General features: G+C 38.3%; 1 protein-coding gene across 3 annotated transcripts in view; it reads left to right on the plus strand.

Annotated features, from left to right (window-relative positions):
* The first annotated feature begins 2,835 nt into the window (after positions 1–2,835).
* Positions 2,836–15,337, plus strand: part of LOC134531911 (transmembrane protein 198) — a 329,748-nt gene continuing 317,246 nt past the window's right edge. For all 3 annotated transcript variants that reach the window (XM_063367948.1, XM_063367949.1, XM_063367951.1), the window contains exon 1: positions 2,836–3,191. The gene's annotated coding sequence lies outside the window, so the exon portion shown is untranslated. The remainder of the gene's footprint in view (positions 3,192–15,337) is intronic.

Below are 15,337 nucleotides of genomic sequence, written 5' to 3' on the forward strand. Positions count from 1 at the left end.
AAATGTAAAACCAAAATAATAAGTATGAGGCAAAGCTGTTTAGCAACCACTTGTTCATACTATGACAAGTCAAGAGGATTTTGTGTACATAATTTAATCAGTGGGTTTTTATACCTTGAAATTCAGAGAAATATCATAAGACTGGTTGTCGAGTATGATAGTGTTTAATAATTCATTTGTACATTTTTTCCCCTGTAAATCAAATGTAATATAAATATTAAGTGTTTAAGTTACATGTAAAATTAAAGGCTTTGATTTTATTTTCCAACATAATTTGTGGTCTTTAAGAAATATGGATCAGAAAACTATATTTGCTGGAATTTTACATTATACTGATAATTATTAATACATTTTTATATGTTGATACTAATACTACATTAAATTTACCTTGAGCAGTTATTACTGATAAGTCCTGTATTAAAAATTTTGGTTGACAGCATTGCTCCAGGATATTAGGGAGTTCAAGTTGTAACCGTAATGGGCACACACGGACAGATTTTGGGAAGAACTAAGGGTGACACTGGCATGCATTTCAACTGCCCTGTTACCTCTATGCGGAAGGTTTGAAGTCTCTTCATCATGCAACTTGCATCCTTAAGACATAAACCATTGACCCTTCAATTTACCTGTATGAGTGTTCAACAATGTCAGTGCACATATTTTGGGTGGCTTAGCTATTATTAGGAAGGTTATATATGGCAGTGTGCAAATAACAATTTTGGTTATTTTGAAGGGCTTTGAACAAATGTTTATTAAATGCCAAATGGCTTGGAAAGTAAGCATCCTGCATAGATTGAAAATTTTTCTTTTCATGTGTAAATGGATTGTGAATATGTTTTGAGTGTACCTTGTTTCCTCTGAAGCACAATTTTGTACTAGTTATATATATATATATATATATATATATATATATATATATATATATATATATATATATATATATATATATATATATATATATTCTCCACAACTACTCACTACTTACCACCGTCCACTCATGGTTGTGATAGTAGATAACCTTAGTCTACCATCTATTTTAAGAGGGTTTTTTGTTTTAGTTTTGTTACTTTTTAAAATTTAATTTTACCCCAAGATTTCTATATGATTTCCATGGCAATGGCTCTTGTATTGTTCTTGCATTTCTCTTTTATCTCCATGGAAACTGCTATTGAATTTTTGATGCACCATTTGTCTCCTGGCAACGGCTGTTGCATTGTTTATGCCTCCTAGCAAATATTTGAATTGTTTAAATGTGCTAGGATTGCCATTGCACTGCCTTAAACTGAATGTTGGCTCACCGATCATTTTTCTGCGGAATCTTAATTCTACAAAATTATGTAATGGCACAAACTGCATGAAGCATCTGCAGAATCACATCATGGAAGTGAGCATAATAAATGGTAAAGAAAAAGGGAAAATAGTATTTATACAGCGAATACCTTTAACTTTAACCAAAAGGCCCTAATTTTTAAATAATTGCATTTTCCAGTGAAGTTGGTTTACAGTTTTGAGTATAAACTATCAACCACCCACTATAAATCTAAAACAGATGGTATTGCAACTAGGTATGATTGGTTGAATAAATTTCAACTTGAAGGGCCTTAGAAAACTGTTGTATCTAATACATCTAGTTATTTTAGTTACAATTTTTTTTTGTTTCATGAGTTGATTTTTCAAAATTCTATTTGGTTTTTTTTGTCTTAAGTTTGAGGCATGTTGCATACCTGCAAGAAAAGCCATGTATAATGAGCAGTGTGAGAGTGTTCTGCTTGTAGACTTTGTAGTGAAGCAGGATCTCAGGTTGAGGTTCTTAAACCAAGTATGAAGATAATGTCCTTCCCTACCCACATCTACATGGGTCTCTGGACTCTGCTCATGATGATTGCCAGAGTAACTCTCAATCCTCTGAAGTACTCAAACCATTCTTTTGCAGCTACTTCAACACTAAATGCTCTGGAAATTAGTATGCTCCCAAGTTGAGGATCTTAGAATAGAAAGACTTCAGACCTTGCTTGGGTTTCTGAGTCCTGCTCATGGTGATGAGCAGAGGCAACCTCACGTTTTTGTACTTGAACAACTTGGTGGTGGCCATTTCGTCACTAATCTGAATACACTTAAGACAAGTACAATTCAATGTTGCCTCTCTTGGACCTAGAAGTCTATAGGCAATCAAACCCACTGCCCATATTCACACTTGGCTCTGGGGTCTCTTCATGAATGCCCAGAGTAACCTTCACTCCTTTGTTGTACCCAAACCACTCAATATCTGTTAATTATTTTGCATTACTTTCATACAATTGCTGCATATGGACCACAGGTAATGTTTTATATTATTATAAAACATTTTTTTTTCTGCTGAAAATTAGACTATAGCATTTATAGAAAAAAAAATTTTCCTCTACATTTTAATTCTTTGTTAGTTTTTTTTTTACAGTAGGGGTGATACCTCTATCTTAAAATCTGAGCCTGCGCCCAGTACTTAGATCACGAATATATTTTTTTTATTCATATATCTGCTACTTTGCACCTGTTACATGTTAATACTTGAGTTCATGACGTAGCTATCCACACGGAAAGATAGACCGCGAGGGGTTGACGCCATATGATAATACTCGAGCTCATGACAAGCTATCTCTATCTACATTTTTGACTCGCGAGACTTGTTACCTCGTGGGCTAATGTTTGCCGCGAAGGTAGTAGGCCCGCGATGGGGTCGACGCGACGCGGACGGGTAGTAGCGGGCGGCCAGCTGATTTGCGCCTGCCCACCCGTGCAGTCAAGCGAGCGGCGCGCCCCTCCCGGCGGACGGCGGAGTCAGACACTTCAGTCGAGCCCGGGTCGCGCAGCGGTTCGGATGTCGGCGGAGGCAGCCACGCGCGTCAGTTGTTCATGCTGGTCGGCTGACATAAACCGGTAGCCACACCTCCCGCCGGGGAAAAAAAAAAAAAAAAAAATAACCGTCTGACGAGTGTGCGCGCTACCAAAACTGTAAACAAAGCACAGCGAACTCAGTCTTTTTTTGCTCTCTCTCTCTCCATTGTGCCGTCTCGAACAAGTGCTAACGATTTTCTTGCTTTGATTTATTAAATTCAAAATCGCAGTCCGTTACCTACTACATCATTGCGAACTCTCCATTTACATGTTAGCCTGAGAAAAAATGCTCTCAACATGGATTTTGTTTTACATCACTGGTAAGTGTGAATCACTTATCTAATTGCTTGATTTTAGTGGTGTGTTAATTTTAATCAATATGGTACGACCGTAGGGATGAACTGGATAGGTATATATGCAAACCGTGTTTACGAACCGCCATTATGTTGATTGCTTTTTGTTTTGCTTTCAATCATTATTAGTGAAAATAACTCGATGTCATTAACAATTCGTATGATAACATGGAAATTTGCTATAATGGTGATTATTTTGTGCGAATTATGTGGCCCTGATATTAGCTGTTACAGTTTTATTTCGGTCGCACAAATTTATTTCCTGTATTTTCTTCTTTTTAAAACTTTTTAAAATTAATATGTATATTTTATTTATGCAACGTACTTGGCACGGCAGATTATTTAGTTACAGGCGGGCGGTCCAGATTTAGGAAATATTCTTAACATTTGTTTTAAAAGGAGGGCAATGACGGTAGTGGCAGTTTGTTTTGTAAAAAAAGACATAAGTTTTTTTGCCGAACTAAAAAACTAAACTAAAATAAATATATTTGAACTCTTGTTCAACGTAATTTTATTAGACTTACAGTGAAATATCCTGAATGCCACATTACTAGCTACGGTAATACACCTAACTCCAAGGCAAAGGTTTATAACGTATGTACTTATGCTATTGTTTTTAATGTTAATTGTTTCTTATTTACTGTAGTTAGGCGTGTAAGTTATTATTTGTAATTTTGTCGTTACGAACATGTAAGTACTAGGTCATTCCTCACAACTACATGTCGGGTAAATTAGAACAGCCGTAAACTATGCAAGATAGAAGAGCTTATTTAGCGATTTATTGCACCCATCGGCCTAGTTAATGAATTTAACGCCAGAAATGCAATTGCGCAGGGATGGGGTAGGTTAGTGATAAAACAATGTTTTATAAAACAAAGATGTCCTCAATCGTAAAAATTGAAATGTTTAATATTTGGCAAATATTCCCTATCTAAGGTTCTTTTGGTGGCTAACAAAGACGTGTGAAATTATAAATTAATTGATTTAAACATATTGCGATTTACTGTACACACTTTTAACTACTATTTAAACGTGCTGAAAACACAATGTAGGAAAATCTTAGCTTTCTGTAGGAAGTCTGCAGCTAGTATATATATTCCCTTAAACAATTGTTTTAATGGTGAGAAATGCGTAAGACGCAAAAAAATTAAAACAGTGTTTAAAACACATTTTTTGTTACGCAAGCGCGTAAGATTTCTAGTTTTTTTTTTAATAAAAAGAAAAAATTTGGTGAAAACATTATTTTGCCATAAATAGAAACAACTGATTACTTAGACCTTACCTATTTCTTGAATTATGGGTTGAGGTTAAAATTCCGTGAAAAAATTTGATGCACCCGGTGTTTCGGCATACCTTTTTGCAGCCATCTTCAAAGCCTTATATCTTCATTCTTACAACAGTGGTGGTGTAGTCAACTGATTAGGCGTACTTATACCATAAACTACCATATGTTACCTTTCGTGTCTTGCAAAAACACTTTGGAATGAGACAAGTTCTTTGAGAAATTATTTTTGGTGTCACAGAATTAAAGTGTGCAAGATATAGAAAATTATAATAATAATAATAATAATAATGGAAACTTACTGCAGGTTTATTTTTTTATGAGTTTTGCTCAATAGGTTTGTTAAGATTCATTTGATTAGGAGCCAATACATCCAAACACTTTTGCTACGCAACTTTCAATTTTCTGTGGCTACTTAACAATCAATTTAGTTGACACGAATTTATTAACAACTGTACGCAATCCTTCGAGCGATTCTGTAGTTATTGAAAAGCATATATATTTAACATAGATTTAAGTAATCGATAAATTAAACTTTAAATAAAAAGGCAGGTGCAATTATAATAAACACTATAATGTAACGTTTATATCAGGTAGCAAAACTGACGAGCGCTCGAAAAAAGCTACTAGAATATGGGCCGAATGTAGAAATACCTACTTCCGTAGGATGCTTATAATTTTAGGCTACCGCTAATTGAAACCGCGAATTTTTCCATCTCAATCGGCTGTCGTGTTGCTTAGAGGATAAAAAGGGTGGGTAAGTTTTGAGTTGACAGTGTTGCACAGTAGCTAAACGCGACGTGAAGTCAAATGTGTTCATAAATTGAGCCATGCCGGAAGTTTTGGTCCGAACCCGCAACACTCGTCGCATGAGACGTGAACGCTTTAGCCAGCAAAATTACAATTAAATAGGCATTATTTCATACAAATTCACATTAACATTGGTTTTAGTACCCACAATATAGACACACCAATACACTACTATTTGTCAAAATTCTACGTGACGGATACATTATTATTTATTAGGGACTGGAAAAATTCGCAGGTTCATAGACCTCCAGGATAGACTCCAAGATCATCTGCATACTTGGGAAAACTTCACCTGTTCATTGGCTGCTGATCTGTAGTTCATCTCACCTGGATAACTTGTGATTCGTTGCTTATTTGGCTGAGGGTCTCTCATTGGTCCAGAGTCCTCCGGATTAGCAGCACCAAATAGCAGATGCAACAAAAAGGTAAAATTATTTTAATTTTATTGTATTACAAAATGAATCAAAGAAATTTTCCGGTCTCTTATTTTTACATTAGTTAACGTTTACATAATCAAAGGAAACGTTTTAAATATCCCTGGGTTTATGATTTTTTTTTGTGTGTTCGGTATTTGTACCGTTTTAAATTATTAACATTACTTCTGGACTGTTCATTCAGGGTGGCTATCCTGGATGTTACGAGTTCAGATACTTGGATTCCCCATCTAATGACTATATGCGAGAGAAAAACGTATTAAAAAAGACTTATCCATCGGCTTCCCCACTGCCCGATTGCAAGACTCAAAACTCGAAAGCCCGGGGTCACGCTGTCGAAAAACAGCCGTGTCGGGTTTGTTAGGAGCGCAAAACTTACCTTCCTAGATTTAAGGAGAGACTGGATTCGAAAACTCCACATTGGTTTCATCAGTTTGTTTATTATTTATTGTTTGATATTGGGAATTGGCCTTTATTAAGACAAAGATCACACGTTGAGAAATTTCAAAGACGTAGCACAGAAACTATTAGCAATATTATTAAAGTAATAGTCATTCTCGAAAATGAATTAAATAAGAAACATCCAATGATTCGTAACAGCTAGTTAGCTACCAGTGGCGGATACAGGATTTTGGTTTGGGAGGGGCTTGACCCAGCTGAGGCTAGGCTTTATCAAGGCAAACACTAAAACAATAGTGGACCCAGATGCTTTTGAAGGGGGCTTGAGCCCCTTAGCCCCCTCTGGATCCGCTACTGTTAGCTACTATATTCATACATTAGACTACATTAAATTATACATCTACTATGCTTTAACGAAGCCAAATTTCAAATATCAAATTATGAAAAAGTGTTAGCGCAAAAAAAAAGTGGTTGAAAACAAGATGACATCTTTCCGTTCCTTAACACTTTCAGTCACACTATGTCAATTCCTAAGTTATATGCTTACCTAATTAAAATTTTTTTGTTGTAACTAAACTATTTTGAGGATTTTTCGTGTGGTAATAATCTTACACTATAATTTTAATATTAATGCATAATTATTTTATAGTGGTTAATAAAAGTAAGATAAAATAAATTTATTTCATAGCCATAAATCCAATAGAATGTACGTACAACTTAACCCACACATTCAAGGTTTGATAAACTCCATGCATCATTGAGATACAACTGTCCACTTCAGTGGACGAATAGGTTGAAAGGGTTAGTGGTAAATAAACTATAACGTTAACGTATACACGAATAATCAGTTTGTTTTAAGAACACGTGCATTTCTTTCAAACATGGGTCTACTGTGCGTGTGTTTGAATTTGTGCCACTTCTAAAATCACGTTAATTCAGAGTCCCGGCCTAGAATGTCTGAGAATGTTTGTTTCTTCGATTTTTTTCCCGTTCGATTTACCCGTTGCCCCACCTACCTCCTGTCGATTCTTCAGGCTGACTTTTATCGACAGGGGTTAGCGCAGCCGGTTTTACAGTGGCGTAGGTGCCTTTTACGGGTTGCTCGGCACACGCATCATTCTCGTTATTTTATGTTTCTAAGGTAGACCTCAAAATTTCGTACACGATCAAACTCAATACGCTTGTTCGTTGGCTACTTCTGCGTTTTCCTTTCTGCACGGGATTCTGTCATGTTATTTTCGTAAGTTGGTTATTGGCGTCTACTTCTTGAAGGCGCGTCAATTTACCCGGGACGCAATAATTAAAAGTAATTGAAATCTGCAAGAGTTTGCATTCTAGCTTGTGACTACCGTAAAAAAAAAACGCAAATTCATTTCACAACCCGCTAAAATCCACACACTGCACATACTTATAGCATCTTCGTTCGACCCCATGGTTCATGCCGAGACCTCAAAGCCAATGGTTAACCTTTCACCATAGAAGTGGTTAATCACGAACAACACACTCGAAGATTTCCAGAAACTTGCCTTACCATGGAAACGTGATTTCGGCCCGATTATGTATAAGTCTTTGCAGACCATCCTGCACTGTAAATGTTTTTTGTCAGTGGAACAGAAATATTCATGTAAAATTACAGATATTTTTAAATTTGTACATTTACATGAAAACAACTCTATTATTACAAAATAATGTTAGCAGTAATACTGGGTTCGGATCCTTATCCGGAATTTATACATGTTGTCACATTAACTCCAATATTTAAAAAAATTTTGTAACGCGTTACCTGAATATCTTTCCTGTACCAACTTCGCGCCTTAATAAGCATAATGAAAACAAAATAAAGTCAAATTATTAAATATTCGAATATATTTTCCGTGTTTAGTTTACCTTTCGACCCATGGAACATTTATATATTTTATTTACATTAATTTCTAGTGACTTTATATATGTAATAGCAAAATTTAATTTTTAAAGTAGAAAAGTTTATTCTTCTCAGCAGAGTAATATGCTGAAAATTTCTTGCCACAATATTATTGATAATTATAAATAGATCTCAAGTCCCGCTCAAAATTTAATCCTACTCTACTCTCATTGGTTCTTTCGCCCTGCGTCCGTAACAAAAAAATATATTTATTTCCCTCCTATGCACACGCCTTCTTTCCTGAAAAATTCGCGCATTCATTTCACAATAGGCTAGAATCCAAAACGTTTGCATTTTTGCTGCTTCGGTGATTGGGCAACAGTATATCTGAAGGACTTTGGGCCAATGAAAAAATGTAAACAAAAGAAGTAACGAATCACGAGCATCCCAGTTAACAGGTGCTGCGAGTCAGTAACCAATGAGCAGGTGCAATTCGCCCGAGTGCATAGAAGATCATGGAGTCCATCCTACAGGTCATTGAAATCGCGAATTTTTCCGGTCTCTAGCTATTGTGAATCATTAGGTTCTAAAAAGTGGCTGTCAAATCTAGTGCACACGACCAACTGTTAGTTTTTTTTAAATTGTCACCCTGCTTTGGGCTCAGCGTCCCTCTTTCCCCTCGTGTTGGGTTGTCTTTAGGGATGAAGATACATCGCAGGAAAAATTTGAGCCTTACAGGCCTCCGACCGGCGAAACAAAGTTAACGTGATTCTAGAAAGGGAAAATTGTACTGTACATAACTCCGCTTGTGTTAGACGCCATTACGTATTTCATCGATACCTAGGGGCAAGCATGTTTCGCGAGAAACGCTCATTAGACTGCATCATGGTATGCCCGCGCCAGCGGTTTCTCCCTTACAATTGGCGGCCGACTGCAAGAGAAGCCATTGCCTTATTTGACCGGGACGTGTTTGCCTCTGCACTGATTTATTGTTATTGGTGTGCTGACAGTAGAAAGAAAATCGACCAACCACTGGTGCGGGTATACCTTGTTGCAATCTAATAGACGTCCAGATTTTTTTTTGCGCAAAGAATACTCGCCCCTTATAATAAACGATTAACGACATTACGAAATTGATATGACCCAATCTCATGCAATCCGGTCGAAAGGTGAAATGTGGCAGCCGCCAGTGGTCAATAGACACTGGACTTTAATGTTGTGTACAAGTGTGTGGAGTTCATCCTGGTACCAGAATTTAACCAGAATTTTTTTTTTCTTCAGATATATTCCAATGAACCTTGAAGTATGATCATTAATGTCGAGTCTAGCCCGGGGAGAAAATAATTAACGAGAAAATATCATGACTAGAAGACCCGAAAATATTCGCGAATTCATTTGGTGTCAGGCTAGAATTCACAGACTAATCCGCGAAATTTCCGGGTCTCTGCCTCACCTTTTTGAGTGGGTCAATGTGATTCGGCCACTCCACAGCCGGCTGGTAGTTGACTGGCCCACAGTCGCAAAGGGGAGTGTCGAGAGGATTGTGATCCAAATCATCATAGTAATCCAAAGGTATACACGTTTGCAGTCTACCTTGCGACCAAAATAATCTGCGAAATTTCCATCTCTCGAATCACGACTTTGAACGCTTACTCGACTGCGTGTTTAGTATGGTTCAGCTCATTGCCGGTTAGTAAAGAGTTCGGTACGTGGCATGTCCATCCGGCAGTAACGTCTCGCCTTTGCAGGCGCGAGTGCCGTAAGCGATGCTACGTGCGTGCGCCATTTCCGGCAGTTAAAGAGTAGCTAACGGTTTATCCGGTAAGCTGTGCAAACGAAATCTGTGTACAGATCAGATCATATACTAACGATGCCTAAACCGCGTACTGACTGCGGGAAAATAGAACGAGGAGCACTTGAACCGCCATCCTCCCTCTTTTTTTTTATGTGTAACATCTTAGCTCTCGGTATACGGCATTTGGTAGCAGTAATTTAGTGAATGGAACGGGAGTCGCATGGAACGGATATGAGTAACCACGGTGCTGCCATCTGTGGCAGGTGGCGTGAACCAAAGTTACCAAAGCCAAAGGGAAACTTTATAGTATTGTTACGATTTACTGCGGGTTCGTAAAGGATAGCCCAATTAAAGATTTTTATCACACACAGTTTTATTTACTGCCACTATTTACATTACTAGCTAAAAAAAAATCTGAAAATGACAATTAATCAATTCTACTTTAAAAAAAATAATATTGCTTCCTCCAGTCACTCGTTTCTCACAATCCACACGCCTCGCTGGGCCGCAGCTCTGGCGCAACTCTCGCCGCAGCACCCCTCGTGGATCTCAGCCGCAGGACTCCGTCGCCACACTCCGCCACCGCCATCGCACTTCCCCTTCGCCGAGATCCCACTCGACACCTCGCTCGGAACTTCGCTCGGAACTCCGCCGCGCCCGCGACACTATTGCCCGGAACTGAACTCTTCGCCATGGAACCTCTGTCCAGGGACTTCGCCGCTCTATCGCCCGGAAACCTTGCCACGGGAAAACTCCGGACTTCACTCTGATTTATAGGCCCTGGCGCAATTCCAGAACTCAAGAGAGCGGCCGGGGCCCGTCGCGTCATTACGCGTCGACACGACGATAGAAATCTCTCGAAACACGTGTCGGCGGCTCGCGTAACTCCCAGCTGTCCGGTGTCAGTTACGTGTCAAAGGCAGGGCGCCGCGCGGGTAGTGGTGGGTAGGAGAGGGGGAAGCGACAATCCTTGTTATCTTCCAGGAGCGCGCGGTGCATCTCGTGTTGCGGCAGCTGCCAGCCAGCTCTGCACCTGCACGTGTCCCGGCCTTGCTCACATTCGTAACAGTATTAACTGTTTAATGGATTTTAACAAATGGGTAGTATTTTAATACAATTTCTTGTCCAAAGCCATGTTTTAGTATTTTTTCAAGTCATTTTCGCTTTCATTATGTAGTTTAAAAATTTTCTCTGCAAAACCAATGATTCGATAGTCTACGTAGCTGCTCCGGCAGCGAATTCTAGCGCGCGAGTGCGGAAACTACGTGTGATTCGCGTCAAGAAATGTAGTTTAAAACATAGTTTGCGTATATTTATCACGCTCTGCATTGTTTTAAAGAGTTCTACGTTAAATTTCTTGTCCTAGCATCGTATTATTAGTGTATTTACAATATGGCTGTTACACTTCACTGACAAACACTGAAAGATTCTCTCACTTTTTTTTTTTAAATGCTTTCATGGACACGCGCTCATGCCGAAACTATCTTCATAAATTATGAAATTAAGTCATTTATGTTTTGCTAGATAATCGTCATCATAACGTACACACTGGCACTGCATCTGCACCGCTCATGAGCACACGCTAAGGCGGCAGACGAGAATGGTACAAGGCGACTTCTACAGAGTGCGTGGTCGTGGTAGGACGGTTGGTACGCGCGGTTGACTGTACACCCAATTCTATGGCTGCAGTACCGGACAAAACAAGCTGCAGTACCGCTCTAGAATGTTCATATTCACATACTCCCTGTACATTACAGCGTCAGTGTGTGAGGAGACCTTCATGCTTCATTTAGTATTTTTAAGTTTCGTATTCTCCTGCCAGTCACTAAGAAAATTTTTTGAAACGTGATTATACAAGTTAATTTGCATTCATTTCCCAGCTATGTGAACACAAAAAAAAAAATTCTAGAGAGTGACAATGATGCAGTTAGTTTATATAAATACTGTATGCTGAGCCATTTTTTTTTACAAAACAAAATATGCAAAGCTTATACGAGTCGAACAATTCCGAACACCACTTTGTTCTTTATCAGTGATTTTTCACAAAACAGGAAAAAAAAGTTTAACTTTGATCTGAAGAACTTCTGAAGGTTGGGATGTTTATCAAGCCTCTTTGTTAAAAACAAGTAGTTAATACGTAGAAAGGAAATAAAAATTAACAAACTTGTTTCCGTGCAAATAAATTTTAAATGTGGGACAAACATTCGTGGAAAATTTCTTCAAATGAAATCACCTGCCATCGGAAATGGAGAGCAATGATTTAGTAAATTATTCAGCCAGGACGATATACACACATTGATGACAGGTGTATATCTACGCATGCAGTCCGCATACATATGCTCACGTGATGTATTGATTGCGTCCCGCCCTTATTCCCCTCCCCCCCCCCCCCCCCAACCTCATACCTCCCTTTAACAAATGGTCGGATTCGCCCCTGTGGGCGTGGGAACATGCCTACGTAGTTGGCAAAGGTCCAGTAAAACTCAAGCCTCGCTCTCACACTCCGAGTTGCTTAGTTCATTTTCTTGTCCTTACTATTATTTGAGATATTATGCTGAAAATTTATTCTCATAACTAGAGACCTGCAAAGTTCGCGGTTTCGATGGCCTTCAGGATACACCTGTACACTCGGGCAAATAACGCAAGTTCATTGGCTGCCGACTTGTAAGTCGTCTCAGCTGGTTTGTCTGTGATTCGATCCTTCTTTGGTTGAGGGTTTATAACTGGTTGAGATTCGTCCAGATGAACAGTAAGCCAATAGCAAAATTATCTAATAGGTATATGTGTTTGAATTCTAGCCTATCACCGAATGAATCCGCGAATTTTACAGGTCTCTACTCATAACTCTTGCATTTGATGCTGGGTCATAAATTTCCTCTCCTGGTATGTATTAATTTTTTTTTGCAGCTTATGATTAAGTGGCAATGAATGTCACCAAGTGTTCATAATTATGAGCACTTGTGTGGCATGTTTACCGCTATTACACATTGTATGTGAACATCTGTTGAGAAAAATTCCGGACCAAACATAGCATGCAAGAGAGAGGAAAAACTCTCATATATACTAGTAATGACAAGAAAATAAAACAAAACAACTCTGCCTTAAAAGCGAGGTTTCGGGAAAAAAAATTGGGCGTAGCAACAAATGACAAGGTCAAATAACTTGAGATTTGAGTCGGCTGACGGCAATAAATAGACTCCGAAATGTTCATTCCCCCAGTGTGAAATACTGGTGGCTGGTAGGGGAATATGTTAGCTTTTTGTACGACGGTAGTCTCCTGCCTTCTTTATTTTAAGTCTTGCTGTGATGTTGGATTAACTTAACCCTGACATATGTGATTCTGAAAGATTACCTCTAAAATAAAAATAATACAATTTTATATATGATATGGACTTGTGTGTGATATTTTTATACGTAAGAGTTATAGGCTTATTGTTAATAAATCATATCACCATACTCGCCAAAGTCCCTTCCGAAGTTTTTAAGACCCCTGAATTTTTTTTTTCTGGCGTAAGTTTAACAACTTAAAAGAAGCTACTTAAAATTTCATTATTAGTGAAAAAGTGTAAATTTACTATCAGATTAGCAAATTAGCATCTTGTACCAACCAGACAAAATATTGAAAGATAAAAAACAAAATTTATACTATGATTGTTGAACTGCCTCTTGGATGAATTGAGTGAGTCAAATCTTTAGTAAGCTTTAATTCATGCGCATTGAATTCTGGAACTCATTTAACATTTTATTACCTTTATTCATTTTGTTGGCTTAAACCTTTTGTTGTCATTATTGTATCATTGTATGCCCCGATAGACGCTTCTCCCCCATGAAAGAAATGGAATTGAAGAATACTCCCTTTTTTTAATCTGTGTATTTGATTCACTATGATATTGTGAGTCGACTGCATGGGTCTGTTTATTAATAATATGAATAAAGTTTTGTTTGCGTGTCACGAGAGTTTATTTATTAATATTCAGTATTTATTTTTAGACTTTATTTACAGCTTTGTACACTCATAATAAATATTAGGCTATGACTTTTTTATCTTATTGCTAACATGCGAAATTTATTTATGCAAAGTATATAATACTGAACATAACATTACACTATCAAAACTTTTTTCTGCCAGTTGCTTCTAAGTGTCCTTTTTTTTTACGTACTTCTCAACTGGTGCTTAAATTGTCAAAATCATCGCTTTTCGCCACTTTCTCTTCTCGGCTTCTCGTCTCGCGACAAAAAACAGAAACTGCAGATGACAGACAGTCTCTCTTCCGCATGTTTCCCTTCCCCACATCTCCTCCACCATCACCTTGGTAGTTTCGGCTGTCCGGGTGGCGGGGACGGAAGGGCGTGTTAGTTCGGGACGTGTGGTAGCGCAGCGACACGCGGTGGCGTAGAATCCTAATCCTGCTCGCCCGAGGGCGATATACGAGCCGACAGACTACCCATGGCGCCGCCGAAATACGAAACCGTCCCTTCCCCCTGCCTCAGCGGGAGAAGGGTAGGCAACCGCTAGCACGCGGCCGTCGCGCGGGTTGCATGCATCGCGCAGAGCCAGGGGCAAAGCGTCCCTTTGTGTGTGACGCGTCTCATCCAGGGGGGCGCAATTGAATAGACGGAATATGGCCACTCAAAAAAAAAATGTGCGGTTGAGTATTGCCAATATCAAAAATTAAGTCTTAAATATAAAGAATATATATATATAACTTGAACACAATGGCTTAAATAAAAAAAATTTGCAGGTATTATTAATTCAGAATGTTCGAAATGGAATGTTAAGAAGTGGCGTATTGAGTATAACTGCAAACTTTTATACTTTGTAAATTTTTTTGATAGTGTTGAATTATCTTGGTAGCAATGAAATAAGCATTGCTGCCATGTGAACCTGTGTAGGCTTGTGCACGTGTGTATAGTTTGCAATTTAAACTGAAGTTGTAATTTTCAATATTCCTACTTTGCGGTTATGAAGTTTTTAATTAAAAAAAAAGATAAAGCACTTAAACATAGTGTTTTGGTTGTTCCGTATTGGAAAACAAATAATCTGAAACACTTATGATGGATGTTCCCAGAAACGAACTATCAAAAAAAAAAGTAACCAACATTTTCCTTCTAAACGTTAACGACTTTTAGATTGTTAGGTTGCCGATTAATACCGCACAGTTCGCTGATTTCCAAAGAAAATAAGAGCTTTAGTTATAGCTAGGGACACCTGTATTTCGCGATTTCATTTCATGTCAAGGTATTTCACAAAACACTGTAGCTTTTTCTAAGAGTCATGGTAAATTGTGAGGGTGCAGCAGTACGGTGACCACATTCTCATTGTCCCCGTCAAGAGCGGGACGACACCTCTCACCGACCTCAGCCAATAACCACAGGAGAAAAGCTACAGTATTTTGTGAAATACCTTGACACGAAATGTATTCGCGAAATACAGGTGTCCCTAGTTATATCATTGAGTTGCGTTTCTTTAGCTTCCTTTCTTTATGGTCTCATCCTTACTTTTCAGTGTGCATCTAAATGGACATTTACTTT

The sequence above is a fragment of the Bacillus rossius genome, chromosome 5 (genome assembly GCF_032445375.1).
Source record: "Bacillus rossius redtenbacheri isolate Brsri chromosome 5, Brsri_v3, whole genome shotgun sequence".
NCBI classification, from domain to species: Eukaryota; Metazoa; Arthropoda; class Insecta; order Phasmatodea; family Bacillidae; genus Bacillus; species Bacillus rossius.